Below are 15,249 nucleotides of genomic sequence, written 5' to 3' on the forward strand. Positions count from 1 at the left end.
TTTACCCCATCTGTCTAGTGCTCGGGAATCCCTGTCTGAGAGGGTGGGATTCTTAGCAGAGATTGCTTTAATGCCTTTAGGCCCTTGAGAAATTACCTCAGGGTCAGCAGTAGGATTTTTAAAAAGGAATTTGTGTAAGTCAGGGACTCTATAGTACCTGTCTGATTTTCTGGGTGCAGGAGGGAGGGTGTCAGGAGTCAAGCTGGAGTCCAGAAAAACATCCTCCACAACATCCAGGACTGGGGGGATGGCCAAGGGTCTGTGCTGTGAAAGAGCTAGGAATTCCCGAGTCCCTTTTTAGACTAAGGGTAGTCTTGACTCTCCCATTGGAAATGCTCCCTTAAGGTATGCAGGGTTTCCCCAAAGGAAAAATCCTCTGGGGGCAAGGCTGAAGGAATGGAATCCTCTGCATCAGAATCCTCATACATAGTGAGGGGTTGCATGTCTTCATATTTAGATGCATCAGATTCATCTGACTCTTGTTCAGACAAAACTGCAGGGGACAGATCTCTTTTCCTTTTGGAGGGGGTAGCTTGGCTTCCCCTGATCAGCATGATACGGTCTTCTGCTATTTTAAGCATTTGAGGCTGAAGCAAGGAAGCAGGCACCTGAGAGTGAGTCATCAGGTTTTTGGGTGTAGTTCATATCCTGGGACTTAGAAACTCAGTCGTTTTTGAAAGAACTGTAGTTGCGAAAGAAGACATTGGTTTGTGTCAAGAATCGGTAGTGCAAAGGAATTCTTTGGAAGCCAGTGCCTGCTCAGCAGCTCCAGACCCATCCAAGGTAGAGATGAACACAGGATCCTTAGTCGAAGAAGAGTTTTGCAGCATACCAGACTCCAAAAGGGTCTCGGTAACGTCCTGGGAGTCCACAGAAGTGGACATCAGTGGCTGCGAAAGCGCCTCACTGAGAACTGGAGAAGTGACGGAAGCATCATCAGAAGGTTTGGACCTGTGTTGTCTGTTTCTGTCTTTATCTTTACATTTTTTCGGAAGATCTGCTGTTGGATGGCTTACCGAAGCCATATCGGAATTCGATGACTGTAAGCGAAAATATCTGGCTGCATTAAGGGTCTGATGATGGATAATTCTGGCATTGAACAAAGCACATAAGTGACAATGGGGGACGTCGTGGTCTGGGCCTAAACAAGTGACGCAGTAAGAATGGAAGTCTCGGTGTGGTATTTGCTTTCCGCAGGTGAGACAATTATTAACTTTTTCTGACATCGGTTAGTGCAAGAAAAAAGGATCCCCAATGGAGTACTTAGCTTTAGAAGACTTCAACTTCATTTCAGTAGACGAAAACTCAGGTAGTGGCCAACCGGCACTCGTGCGAACTGCTTCTGCTTCGGGCTCCACGGCAAGAAAGACTGATGTAATGACGTCGGCTGCCTTACTTTATACTACTGATGACCTGACGTCAGTCCTGAAGTGACAGCAACTGCCGCAGAAATACTAAGTCTCTGGTATTTGGGCCAGCCGAGGGCTACCCTGGCAGGATAACCCAAATGTGATGACTGCAACAGTGAAACACAAAGAACATCTAAAAGGTTAGTATAAGACATGACAAGACAGTGCTGAACAGTAGGTACATATGCAATGAGAAGTCTTTGTTTGTGCTGATTTTCACAGTGGGACATCAATTAATTACTGAAACAGATGTTTGTTTGCATTCATGACAGGCTAAACAGAGGACAAGTAGAAAAATAAATTAAGAGTACCAGCAGTTGACTCTGTGGATGGTATGGACTGCCTTGTCTGCAGACTTTCCCATGAAAACTATAAATATTTTTATCTGTGAAGGACACTGTTGCTGGCATGAATCATTATTTTTGCAAAAGATAAAGTAACTATTGTGGCTCACCTATCTGTGAAATACCACATGGTCTGCATGGACCAACCTGTCTTCCACTTGTCCCTTGAGTAATACCAGTCTGCTATTCTGCAGAGGATACTGTAACAGATAGCCTGTTTGCAACACATGCCATGACCAATGCTGGCCAGGTCTTCTGTAGAGGATGTCAGGGATGGCATAAAATGCAGTAGTCCAGAAGGCTCTGAAATGCTTGAAAGCTTGTCAGGTACATGGAAGAAGGTTGCTTCTAAAATGTATTGTTATTTTTATAAAAAAGCATAACCTTTGTTAAATGCTACAAACTGTTGGAGAGGTGGGAGAAGATGATTGTTTTATAGTCTGAGATAGTGTCAGAAGATGATTGTTTTATAGTTAGAAAGGGTGGGAGAAGATTGTTTTATACTCAGAGAGGTGGGAAAAGATTATTTTATACTTGGAGAGGGTGGGAGAAGATTGTTTTATACTCAGAGAGGGTGGGTAAAGACGACTATTTTATAGTCGCAAGCAATTCAGATTCTTCATGTTGTAGGAAGGTTGCTTAGCAGATAGTGAATAATTGTTTGAAATGTCGGGACTGTGAAGACCAACTGAACAAAAATCTGGAATTACTCGTACTAAGTATAAGACTTCCATTCCTGGCAATATTGCCTTTTCTCTGAGGGATGGAGATTTCACATTTGATATATATAATTTCAGGGGGGCTTGTGCCCTGCAAAAAACTAGTTTAAAGGACAAGAGTAATGTTTGAGATTCGCCTTCTCCTGTATTGTATGGCTTTTTTAGTGTATCCAGACTAGGTATTGTGAGTACTGACATTTCAACAGGGAACCTAAATGTTGTTGTGTCTTTCGGCTTTTCCTGGTTAGGGGTCGTCACAGTGGAACTCCGGTCCGCTAATGATTGTAGTTGATTTTTATGTGCCGAGTTACCAACCCTGCCGCACAACCTTCAACGAAGACATGCCCATTCACGCATGTCTCCACACAGAAGACGTTCTAGCTGAGAATCGAACCGGACAGCGTCTTACTGTGAGGCAACAACGCTAATGATATGAAATACTAGCTATGATTGTCTATAAAAGAGAAAAAAATTATTTTGATACACATGCCATTTTTGAGGCCTGAGCTACTCTTTATGGTACCAGTTTCCATTTTAAGGACTATGTTAGTATGTTTTATTTTATTTATTTATTTGACATTTGTTTACCAGAAAAATTCAAGTGGGCAGATACTGTTTTTAGTGGAGGCCTAGGGAAAAAAGTTCCACAATAACAATATAAAAAAGTTACATAGATATGGTACAAAGAAAGTGACATAAGTTACATAACAACAAATAATCAAGGTTTAACAAAGCAGTGGTACATAGATACAATGTAATTTTACTTGCATATAGAGATTTAAAATTTAGCAAAGCAGGAATACATGAATATTGTAGTTGAAAGCAGTCTAGCAAAAACGGGTACAGCTGATGTTTCCTTATGTTGGTGGACAAACAAGGGACAATTAAAACACTAAATATTATTCACTGAATCATATAGGGAAGGTCAAGATATGGCTGAAATCAATGAATAAAGGGCTTGACTATCACGGAGGACTTTATTTTACTCATGCCAATCATTTAACAAAGTAATACAGTCTAAATTTGGGCAGGAGAGGTTCCAAGAAGTAAATGAAAAAGAAGTTACTTTATAGAGTGATGATACAATGAAAGATATAGTATGCAAATTCAAATCTCTAAACTCCAAATTGCAGAATTTTATGACCATAATGCTAATGGTCATTGTGTGTATGTATGTGTGTGTGTGGGGGGGGGGGTTGCTGTCTATGCCTCATGCAGCAAACTCTGCCCCAGATCCCCTGTCAGATTATTCTTAACTCATAAATGCTGCAACTCAGAGGTCATTAATTTAGATAACCAGCCTAAGAATTACATCATTCAGAATTCTAAGATACAAATATCACTACATTTCACAACAGAGACATGCACTATTTGTGATGCCTTCGAAATTGTAGCTTTTTGTTGAATGTATAAGCTTAAGAACTACTGGATAGTTGGAAAAGGGAGTGTTATCAGTAATGCACATTATTTCAGAAAACAACAACAAGCGACTAGCTTGATTCAAGCAGCACAAGCCATTACTTTAAAGAAGGCTTTTTATACACTCTCTCTTCTGTAAAAACACCTGTCATTAAGATTATAACAAAACTGAGTCATTCTAGTTATACCTAGTTCTCCTGTATGACCAAATTATTTTTTGCAGTCTCACATAAGCTGATGAAAAATCTATTAGAAGGTACTTAGCCCATGGCATGTACATGGGTAACCAGGCTACTAGAACTTGGCTGCTCACTAAATTCCTGTGTTTGGTGCACTGCAGTGGCTACTTCTGAAACTGCTGTTACAACATCCACAGCTGTATGTTAGTCTGACAGTTTAGCTCAGAAGATCATGGCTGAAAACTGCTAATGAGCTTCATCCTGTAGTCCAGGGTTTGAATTGCTCATTCTCCATTTGCCTACTATGTATCTGTGAGCAAGTCAATTAACCGGTCAGTGCTTCTTGGCTGCACATGAAATGAGGCAGTTGGACCTAGTAGGTATACCTAGTTAACACATTAATAAAATTAAAAAAATAATAATCAAAAAGTGAATCATGCAGAAGCTTCTGTATTAGGATTACTTATAGTATCTACTTGATATCATAGTTATATACAATCCTCTACTGTAACTATAATTCCTCTGTGAGGTGAGTACGTCCTTCACTATGATTAAACTGTACCAAAGTCTTTGGGATTGCAGATCCTAGAGTATAAAATGGCTAGTTAGTTAAACACACAACTATCTTATAATCATCATTGCAAGCAGTAAAAAATGCATGAAATCCAAAATGAGAAGAAATAAAGAATAAAGAATACCTGATGAAAAGTTTCACTCTGAAAACATGCTGAGCCAAGACCTGGGTTTAGCAATGCATGCACCATTAAACAATGGTGTAAAGAAATAAGAAGGCAAAATGTTGCCCAGTATGACAGAGTCAAATGCAACAGCTTCTTACATTCAAGGAAATTAAAAAGGGTGTAAGGGAGATGGCAAAGAATAGACTTTGTTCAGAGCAATGTATGTATGTTACATTACTAGATGCCTCGTTAAGGTTTGTAATGTGTTAATTTTAATTTTAGTGTGTGTGTGTGTGTGTGTGTGTGTGTGTGTGTGTGTGTGTGTGTGTGTGTGTGTGTGTGTGTGTGTGTGTGTGGCACACATTTAGGATAACTTGCTATAAGAAGGGCAGTTTTACTTTGGCATAAGATACCATCATGTGCGTCTGGTGTACAAATCCAATATTTCTGGCTAATTCAGGGCATGAATATGCAAACAATCTGGAAGCTGGTGTACAGCTGCAAAAAACTTAGCTATACCCCTTAGTGAAGTAGATATGTTAAATGTATACATAAATACAAGATACATTTTGCAATATAATTAATTTAAAGATGATGCTTCAGAAATTGTTCATTTAAGAATTTAATGTCTAATACCAGAGAAACTCCATCCTGCTGTAAATGACCCATACATTTCCGTTCTCTTTCATTGCTGCTCATGAAACTGCTTGAAACCAAACAGAAAGAACTTTGTACATGCCTTAGGTAGTGCTCCTGCAAAGGTGGAGCATGACACATACAGATAACCCATCTTTCAGGTTCACTTACTTTACCCATTAGATGCCTCCCTACTAGTCTTCATCCTTCGTCTCTGTAAGTAGACAAACTTTATTTTGGTTATGGTTACCTGTGGTGGCCTGGTGACTCTCAGGTATGTGGCAAAAGATTTAAATATATACTTAAGTTTGTTTAGAGATGGTGCTATGACTCACCTGTTGTAAATGGAATGTGAATTCATATATTCATATATTAGGTCATCTGTGTCTCAGTCCTTGTAACACAATCTCACAAATACAAGGTGTGGTAGTAGTGCTTAGTGCAAATGGCATACCTGTACATAGGTGGTAGCACAAGTAAGCATCAGCTATACCTCACCAAGTAACTGACAGATGTGCATTTTAGCTCTCCGCAGGTGCAAATCAGTACATGTCTTAAAGACATCTGTCATGAAGTATTTGTCTCATTTCTACTTTATCTATACCTGAGACAATATCTTTCAATCTCCACATATTTCCCAGCAGCTAACATTTTGATTTACACTAACTGGATAATTTGAAATTAGTTCATATTTTTCACATTCCTGACATTCCCATCATCTGTTCCTTCTAAAATATTGATACAGACTTGCACTAGCTACATCTTCCTAAATGGGCTGTCTCATTGAGAGAATAATCTTTATTGCAATTTATGGCTTGGACCATACACAACAATAAAATGATAATTAATTTAAGGATCTCTGTTCACCCATTATAAAGCATTACCATACCAAGTTTCAGTAATAGTTTACTAGGTTTGTGGTTCATTTCTTACTTGCATCTAAATGCTGATATACCTTCTGAGCTGAGGAATTGGATAAAGAGGATCTATGCTTACTACACATAAATGATCTGACTTATGTACATTTCTAAAATATTTGAAATTAATTCTGTACATTCATATTTCCTGTCTACTGTAGCTACTTGACATTGTTTAATAATGACTTTGCTTATACTAACCTGGGCTGAAGATAAAGTGAATCCTCATGAATGCTTCCATGAATGAACACATTTTAATAATAATTTAATAACAACAATAATAATAATCAGACATCCTGTTATGCGGTATTGCAGACTGAAGTGATATTGTTTACCACATAAACTACTGACATTGCTGTCTTATTCTTGAGATATTGCAGGATTATACCTCCTTTACCTAATGTATATGTTTATTAAGTTGTTTAAAAATCCACCCAGTCTCATTAATTTAGTGGTTAAGGTAACACACATGAAACAAACAGCATATTACAAACTGGCATTTTAATTCACAGAACTCCAGCTTGCATAGACATGACTCAAAATAAGTAATTTAACCAGACCAAAGTTACCAGGTTTTCCTGTACACAAAGACTTGTGGAAGCAGGTTTCTCTTAACTATAAAAACATAGAATGTTACATGTTTGAAGAGAGCTGAAAATGGTTTGTATTTCAAGTGTCTTATTTTCAAAGTTCAGAGTTGCCATTTTCCCTCACATCTATAACCTGAGCTGTAGCTCAAATCCCTGTGTTTGCACTGAAGAGCATCTGCTAACCTCTACATCGCTTTCAATGTCTTTGCTCAAGATCCCAGAACAAAGCAGAAAGTAGCTGGAGAACCAAGGCCCAAAATCAAGAACCATTTTTAAATACTAGTGTAATTTCCATCAAAAGTTAATAGATGAAAAGGTTAGTTAATAGATGAAAAAGGTTTGTATCGACATGCATTTTAAGAGTTATAAGAGGTATAAATATCTAATATCTGGCATCATTGGTTGAGTTTAATCTGCGGTGATTTACGAGAAAGAGACAGGGAAAATATAAGGCAAAATCAGGCAATTTACAGGTATGCTCTGTAAGTAAAATGTTACTTACATTCAGACAAGCATACACAGCTCAAAAATACATAAAGAAATGAAACACGATCTGATTAACCACAGCAGCTAGTCAGCATCTTAACTAGCAATGCATTGCAAAGTAAACAAAGACATGCTCTTTACCTGGCATATTTCACAGTGTGGGCTCTTGTCTCCCTTTTCACATGGGCATTTGTCACACTTATCACAATGCTACAAAGACAAAAACAAAGTTACTATGGCTTTTTTCATACAATAAAATGTATCTTGCCTTCTGAGCTCTTCAGTAATGGCTACCACAGTGCAACATGCACTGGATAAATTAAACATTTCCTGGTACTGGGATGAGCATAGTGCAAAAGTAAACCTTTTCTAGTTTTGGGATGAGTATAGTACAAAATAAACATTTCTTAGTTTTGCGATGAGTATACCGCTGCACATTGCTAGACACTATTAAATGTCTTGTGCTCCCTCACCAGATGTCTCTCTCCCAATTAATTATGGCACATAAGATTTTACACCTGCCCTTCAACATACTCTCTTTGTTCAACATCATTCAATGGCATATGCCAAATAGAAATCTATGATCCAAAAGACTTAACCTAGTTAAGTCCCATAAATCCATAAACACTTATCTCTCGGTTAGCATCTTTAAAATATGTAGTAATCTTTCTAACCCTGTCAGACTCTTGAACAATATACAACAATTTTAAACTACTCTGAGAAATCACCAAAGGGAAAAACAAACTATGAAAATGGTCTTTAGTCACGGGCTGACTCCACATTTTCTTTTTTCCTCCATCCCCTCTCATGTTTTTCCTCCACAGTAACTATCACCTTATAGCTGAAGTCTGCAGTGCATCTCTGTCACTTTACCAGCTTGTGCCCCTCTGTAATCCCTCTTCTATAACTTCTTATTACTCTTCATTTATTCTGTAATCCCTCTTCTATAACTTCTTATTACTCTTCATTTATTCTGTAATCCCTTTTCTATAACTTCTTATTACTCTTCATTTATGCTGTAATCCCTCTTCTATAACTTCTTATTACTCTTCATTTATTCTGTAATCCCTCTTCTATAACTTCTTATTACTCTTCATTTATTCCGTAATCCCTGTTCTATAACTTCTTATTACTCTTCATTTATTCTGTAATCCCTCTTCGATAACTTCTTATTACTCTTCATTTATTCTGTAATCCCTCTTCTAGAACTTCTTATTACTCTTCATTTATTCTGTAATCCCTCTTCTATAACTTCTTATTACTCTTCATTTATTCGGTAATCCCTCTTCTATAACTTCTTATTACTCTTCATTTATTCTGTAATCCCTCTTCTATAACTTCTTATTACTCTTCATTTATTCTGTAATCCCTCTTCTATAACTTCTTATTACTCTTCATTTGTTATGTAATCCCTCTTCTATAACTTCGTATTACTCTTCATTTATTACTTTTCTACTTCTATTCCATTTCAATCTGTGACGCCCCACCACTGCCAACCAGTAATCAAGGAGCCTCAATCCTCAAACCTGGCACCTGTGGGGGGATGTTCACTGGGAGGATAACAGATACACACACACAGATATATCTCTCTACATCAAGTGCAGTTTCCCTTAAGAGCACACAGAGACCACAGTCAGCCTGAGGCTGGTTTCTCACTCTTTCTCCAGATCCCCAATAAGACTCCCCACTGGCAAAGTTATAGAGTTGAGATCTTAGCTGGTGACCAAGCCAAGACCTCCAGCACCCTCTCTTTCCAACCAGTGCTTTATGTCCCTGCCCAAGTAGCTGACATACACACAATCATTGAGGTTTGATTTACACATATACATACCTGGGAAAGGCTGACACAGGTTTACTAGCTATGCCCCAGTCTGCCCAGACTATAAGGTAGTTACCACTGCCACCAGTCACTTCTTATCAACTACTTTAGGGCCCTTAACAAAGGATGTCCAATCTTACTGTGTAATATTAATACTAATACAAATGTTAGCTTAACCAAGTGCATGGCTAATAGGAGTGGCCCACACAAATAAATATGCAAGTACTCTCAAAACTTAAATACCTCTCCACAGATCAGCCACAATGAAAGGTTTAAATATATTAAGAACAAGACAATACTAAATATATATTCACAGTGACATCAGAATTCAAAATCCCAGGAAATATTTAAAATAACATTACAGTGCACACAAATAAAGAAAAACAAAATCTAAACTAAGCTTCGCTGAATTTCTGGAACACCACCAAACAAAAGCAGCTGAATAAAAATACGACCAGCCATAGATCCAAGAAGTTTATTGCACCAAAATTATCTTCACAGAAAATTCTCTCTGACATCTCGGCTGAAAAGCCTTCAAGGAGTGAAGAACATCCTAAAACTACTAACCTAAATACTATATGCAATTAACAATGAGATAATCAAGTAATTAAACAAACAATCTCCAATTTAATTCCTCATTCAACCCAAATGGGTGCAGAATGTTGACTTTCAAAATGTAAACTGCTTTCTTAGTCAAAAGAAGTTTTTTAAGACCACATTCATCATATACAGACACATTTATTTTTTCCAGAATGGTGCCCTATAACCCTTCACTATTGCCATCATAAAAATGTTGAAAATGTACCGCAACAGAACTCTCTAATTTTTTATTGTAAATGTCCCTTACATGCTGTAATAATCTTACTTCAAATGCCCTCTTTGTTTCCCTAATATAAAACAAACCACACAGGCATCAAAGGGCATAAACTACGCCCTCAATATCACAAGAGAAATTATTGCATGTTTGAAAGGGAATATTATTAATGCTTTGAAAACTATTCACTATAAATTTACAGGCTTTACATTTATTGCAACAAAAGGTCCCAGAAAGATGTATATTCTGTAAAATATTTATATGGGGAGCACAAAATCTACCTTTCACAAGAAAATTGTGAATATTTCTACCCCTCCTAAAGGAAATACCTAATCTAGCATCCAACCAAGTGGAAACATTTTTTAATGAACATAAGTATTTCCAATCGTATTTTATTTGTTCTATAATTATCGAACTAAAACACCCATAAGTTGTGACAAAGTATATAAGATCCTTAAATTCTCTTTTATTGGATCTATATGGGACTAAATATGATCTATTATTGAACTGATGTTTCCTAGTCAAATTCTTACACAATTTGTTCCAACTTGTCTCAAGTAAACTTCTGCTATATCCTCCATTGCAAAACATATCCACAGTTGCACCCAGTTCTTGTTTAAAGTCCTGGATATTATTACATAGCCTGGAAATCCTAAGCATCTCACCATAAGAGAGTGGTTCAATAGTGTGTGTAGGATAACAACTATCTCCGTGGACAAACTGTGTACCCTGCTGAAACTTCCTATGTACAGATGCAAATAGTTCAGTACCATATCGAATGCTGATGACTGCATCCAAAAAAGAAACATGTGTTCCTAATTTTAGACCATCAAATTGTAGCCCAAACCTGTTGTTATGTAGCATATTAACAAACTGTGGTACTAATTCCATGCTGCCCTCAGCTATAGAAATCAAATCACTGATATATCTAAAATACCTGATATTCACTCTCAAAGCAACCCATACTTAAATTGGCATACATGGGAGCAAAAAGAGCCCCCATGGCTGTTCCTTGCCTCTGTCTGTAAAGAATATCATTAAAATAAAAAAAAATATGTGTAAGACAGAAATGTACCAACTCTACTATGTACTCCGTCACTGGTGAATTGCCTAAAAAGAATCTTAAAGCCTCCAAGCCAAAATGATGGTTAATGTTTGTATATAGGCTTTTAACATCCAAAGTAAAGAAGTACATTCACTATATTCCTGACTGTATCTAAGAGAGTTGCTATACCCTAATAACTTCCTTAGAAAAAGGCAGATGTGGTAAATGGTTCTCATTGTTATTGTCAGGTCAAAGACAGACTGCAGAATGCACTGTCCCACTAAGAGACTTCTCATAATAATATCTAAAATATTACTGCTGGGATAGCTTGCAGAATGACATCATTTCTGGTCATCTGACTTCTAGTTCCCAGGCAAAACCCCCATTGCTGAAGCTGGCAGTATTTAGCATCTACCTGTAATAATACTCATACATGGGCTTTTGCTCAGATCTTTCAGAGGTGCTGGAAGTCATAAAACAATTGCATTCCTTCATGCTTCCAAAGTAGCAATTAGTTCACCCCAAAGACCATACAGAAAGCTTCCTGGTACAGACTTTGTGTCTCTAGCTGCATTGAAACATCTTTATGGCCTAGCCTATAAAGTAATTTAATTTCAGATATTTTTCTAAAGTTTGCTGGACTGAGGTCAACATCTAGTATTCCAGTTTCCACTGTTAAAGTATATACATTTAAATAGTTACAATAGTGCATGTAAATTTCTGTTCTCTTCCAGTAGGGCACACTGTGGATACATTTTAAATACAGCACTTTACAAATACCTTTTTAGCACAAATATCTGTACAGAGCAGTTTTATATACAGATGACATACAGTTCTAATACATTTGTAACACAAGCATCTTGTATAAATTAATTTGATATTCACAAATGACATATAATTATTTTCAAAATTCTAGCTAGCTGCGCTGGCAGTATCTCCTTTCATCACACTTCTTCCCCCCTTCAAAGACTCAAGCTAGTTTTTCAAGTAATCCTTGAGAAACATTGCTTTAGAGGAATGACCCTATCTGGGAATACATTACCCCATTCCCTGTTTTGAGATCCCAGCTGCCTTTGCATTGTTGACCCTGTTACAGTGTTGCACTATCATATCATATGCTTGCAACCCTAGGCTCCACCGCAGTAATTTGGGATTTTGCTGGCTGGCTTGCTGTAGCCATAGATCCCCCTCAGACTCCTCCTGCCTCCTACAGCAAATACTTAGCACCAGGACCTCCCTATCATGGTAAGGTTTCATGGTGTTAACATGGTACAGTTTGTGCTCCTGCCTAGCAATTCTGCCATGTAGTTAACAGCACTGACCTTTCTTACTACTTTGAAGGGTCCCTCCCAAGCTGCCTGCAGCTTGTTGTGTCTGACAGGAATGAGAACCATAGCCTGCTGCCCCACAGTATACTCTCTGGCTCGAGCATTCCTGTCATACCAGACCTTTTTCTGCTGTTGGGCATCTGCCAGGTTTTCCTGGGCCAAGCCCATGAGTTCCCTGAACCTTGTCCTGAGCTTTAGGACATATGCCACAACAGACTCCTTATGGGATTCACACACCCTCCCACTCATCACAAATCAAATCAAGAGGTCCCCTCACTTCATGCCAACACAGCAACTCAAAGGGTGAAAAACCTATGGATTCCTGGGGCACTTCTCTGTAGGAAAACAACAGATGGGGCACATATTTGTCCCACTCCCTCTTAAACTGGTCTGCAAATGCTCGTAGTATGGTCTTTAGTGTAGAGTTTAACCTCTCCACAAGACCATTAGTCTGAGGATGGTAGGGGTGGTCTTTAAGGTGCTTCACCCAACAGTGCTTCTACTGACAAGCCAGTAGTTCTGACATCAAATTTTCACCTCTGTCAGTCAGTAATTCTTTTGGGAAACCTACCTTGCTGAAAATCTCTATCAAAGCATTTTCCACATTTTCTGCCTCAATGGAGGATAGGGACACCACCTCGGGGTATCTGGTAGCATAATCTACTACCACTAATGTAGAACAGAGCATGTATATGTACCGTTAAGAAGCATTCCCAGATGTAGGCATGTACATATAAACAGTGAGCATCTGCAGGCAGCAGTGCCATTTTGAGAGAACAGCCAGAGTGTTAACATGTATGAGTGTAGTAGTTAGTCTGTCTATAGATTTATTTAAGTTTAAGTTACAAATCCTCATTCCTGATGTGTTTGTGTGTAATAAAGCTACTTGAACTGAACCCACAACCATTCGCCTGTTTTATCCTGAATGGATGAGTGACAACTAGGATATACTTCTTCCCTGTGGAACTTAGGGTACTCGATGGCCCCACAATATCCATAGCTACCCTCGGAAATGGCTCCTTAATCACAGGCAAAGGCATCAAAGGAGTGTTGACCTTGTCTCCTGCCTTGCCTATCTTTTGGCACTGCTCACAGGTCCTGTAGTACCCTGTTACATCCCTGGAAATCCCAGGTCAATAAAAGTTCTGCATAATACTTCTCTTGGTATGCTTTATGCCCATATGACCTGCAAAGGGAATATCATGGGCTATGGCTAGAAGTGCCAGATGGTAAGCTCTGAGCACTACCAACTGCTGTATTATCTCACTTTCCAGCCCTCCCTCAGGGGTCCACTCTCTATACAGTAACCCTTTGTCCCAGTATACAGCTTCCCCCTTTCCTTGAGAATCAGGTGCCTCCCTAGATACCTCCCTCAAGCCTTGTAATGTAGGTTCTGAAATCTGAGCCTGTCTAAACTCTTTCTTTATAACCCTTTCCAGATCCCCTTCCACAGGAAGTCTGGTATCTTCTGACAGCGGTGCCTCACTGTCAGCCTGTGTACTACTTACCTCTGCCCTTCCAGTCATTCTGTCCAAGGGAACATCAGTACCCACCAGCAGCTGTGGCTCATCTTCAGTCTCACTGCTACAGGGTAGCTCCTTCTCTGAAGTAACCACCTCACCAGTCCTGGCTTCAGGTGTGTGGTCTGTGTCCCCCTCAGGCTACCAGACCCACATGCCTGTCTCCAAGCCTGACTGCATGTAACTGCATACACACAAGGTACTGTGTTATCAAAATTATTCCTTATCATAGGTTCATAGGTATGCACTAGGCTAATGGCCCTGGAGGCTTTACAAGCCTAACCCATAGGATTACCTTGGTATTGTGCCACCTGACCTTAGTTCCCAGTGCCTCTGTCGAGTAGAGACACTGGAGTGATCCCCGGGGTGAATTTTCTATTTCCCATCCACTCATCAAGATTTCTCTTGAAGAGGGCCAGTGAGGTGCTCTGCTTGACATGCATGGGAAGTCTATTCCAGAGCATGGGCAGTCTTTGGGTTATGAACCTGTCCCTCCAGCATGTTCTGTTGATTGTGGAAATGAGGTTGAGGTCTCTGGGGCATGTGGTGCGGAGGGACTGGGATTTCTTTATATGTAGCATTTCTAACAGACCTGGGTCAGACATGGCTTTGTAACTCAAGCAAAGATCACCTCTAAGTAGGCGATATGAGACAGAGAATAGTTGGAGTTTTTTTAGTCTGTCCATATAGGACAAGTGTTTAAGGCCTAGGATCTTCTTTGTGAGGTACTTTTATGGCCTCTCCAATTGTTGCAGGTGTCTATTGAGGTACATGCCAAATGGGACATTGTACTCGATGATTGGTCTAGTGAGGGGAGACAATGACCTCTTTCTTCCTGGATGCAAAACCCTTAGTAATGAGATGTGGCACATAGGACTTTCTCACCACAGTGGCAATGTGGTAGTCAAAAGAAAGGTTGCTATCAGCCTGTATTCCCAGATCTCTTATAACGCCTTCTGTCTTCAGTGGAGTACCATTGATGTGGTAATTCAAGGGAACCGGGTTTTTCCCAAGATGGATGATGACACATTTTTTGGCATTGAGCTTAAGGCCATGGTTCTGACAGCAGTCGATGGCCTCAGTGAGGCCTTTCTGTAGGATGTCAACATCACTTGGGGAGTTAATAATAGCTCCCAACTTGCAATCATCTGAAAACTTTGTCAGCCACAGTCCCTTCATGTTGGCCTGGACTTCAGAGAAGTAGATACCAAACAGGAGGGGACCCAGGACCGAACTCTGTGGGACTCCACTCATGACTGGTCTGCAGTCTGACTTGGAGTCAGCTACTTTCACACTGTGGGTTCTATCTGTGAGCCAGTTTGCAACCCACCTAGTGATATAGGA

General features: G+C 39.2%; 1 long non-coding RNA gene across 1 annotated transcript in view; it reads right to left on the reverse strand.

The window, feature by feature from the left end:
* LOC122811522 overlaps window positions 1-15,249 on the reverse strand; it is a 60,213-nt gene that overhangs the window by 25,320 nt on the left and 19,644 nt on the right. Inside the window, exon 2 of the long non-coding RNA XR_006366265.1 lies at window positions 7,521-7,589. This is a non-coding gene — a long non-coding RNA (uncharacterized LOC122811522). The remainder of the gene's footprint in view (window positions 1-7,520; window positions 7,590-15,249) is intronic.

The sequence above is a fragment of the Protopterus annectens genome, chromosome 9.part0 (genome assembly GCF_019279795.1).
Source record: "Protopterus annectens isolate FY-2018-M chromosome 9.part0, PAN1.0, whole genome shotgun sequence".
NCBI classification, from domain to species: Eukaryota; Metazoa; Chordata; order Ceratodontiformes; family Protopteridae; genus Protopterus; species Protopterus annectens.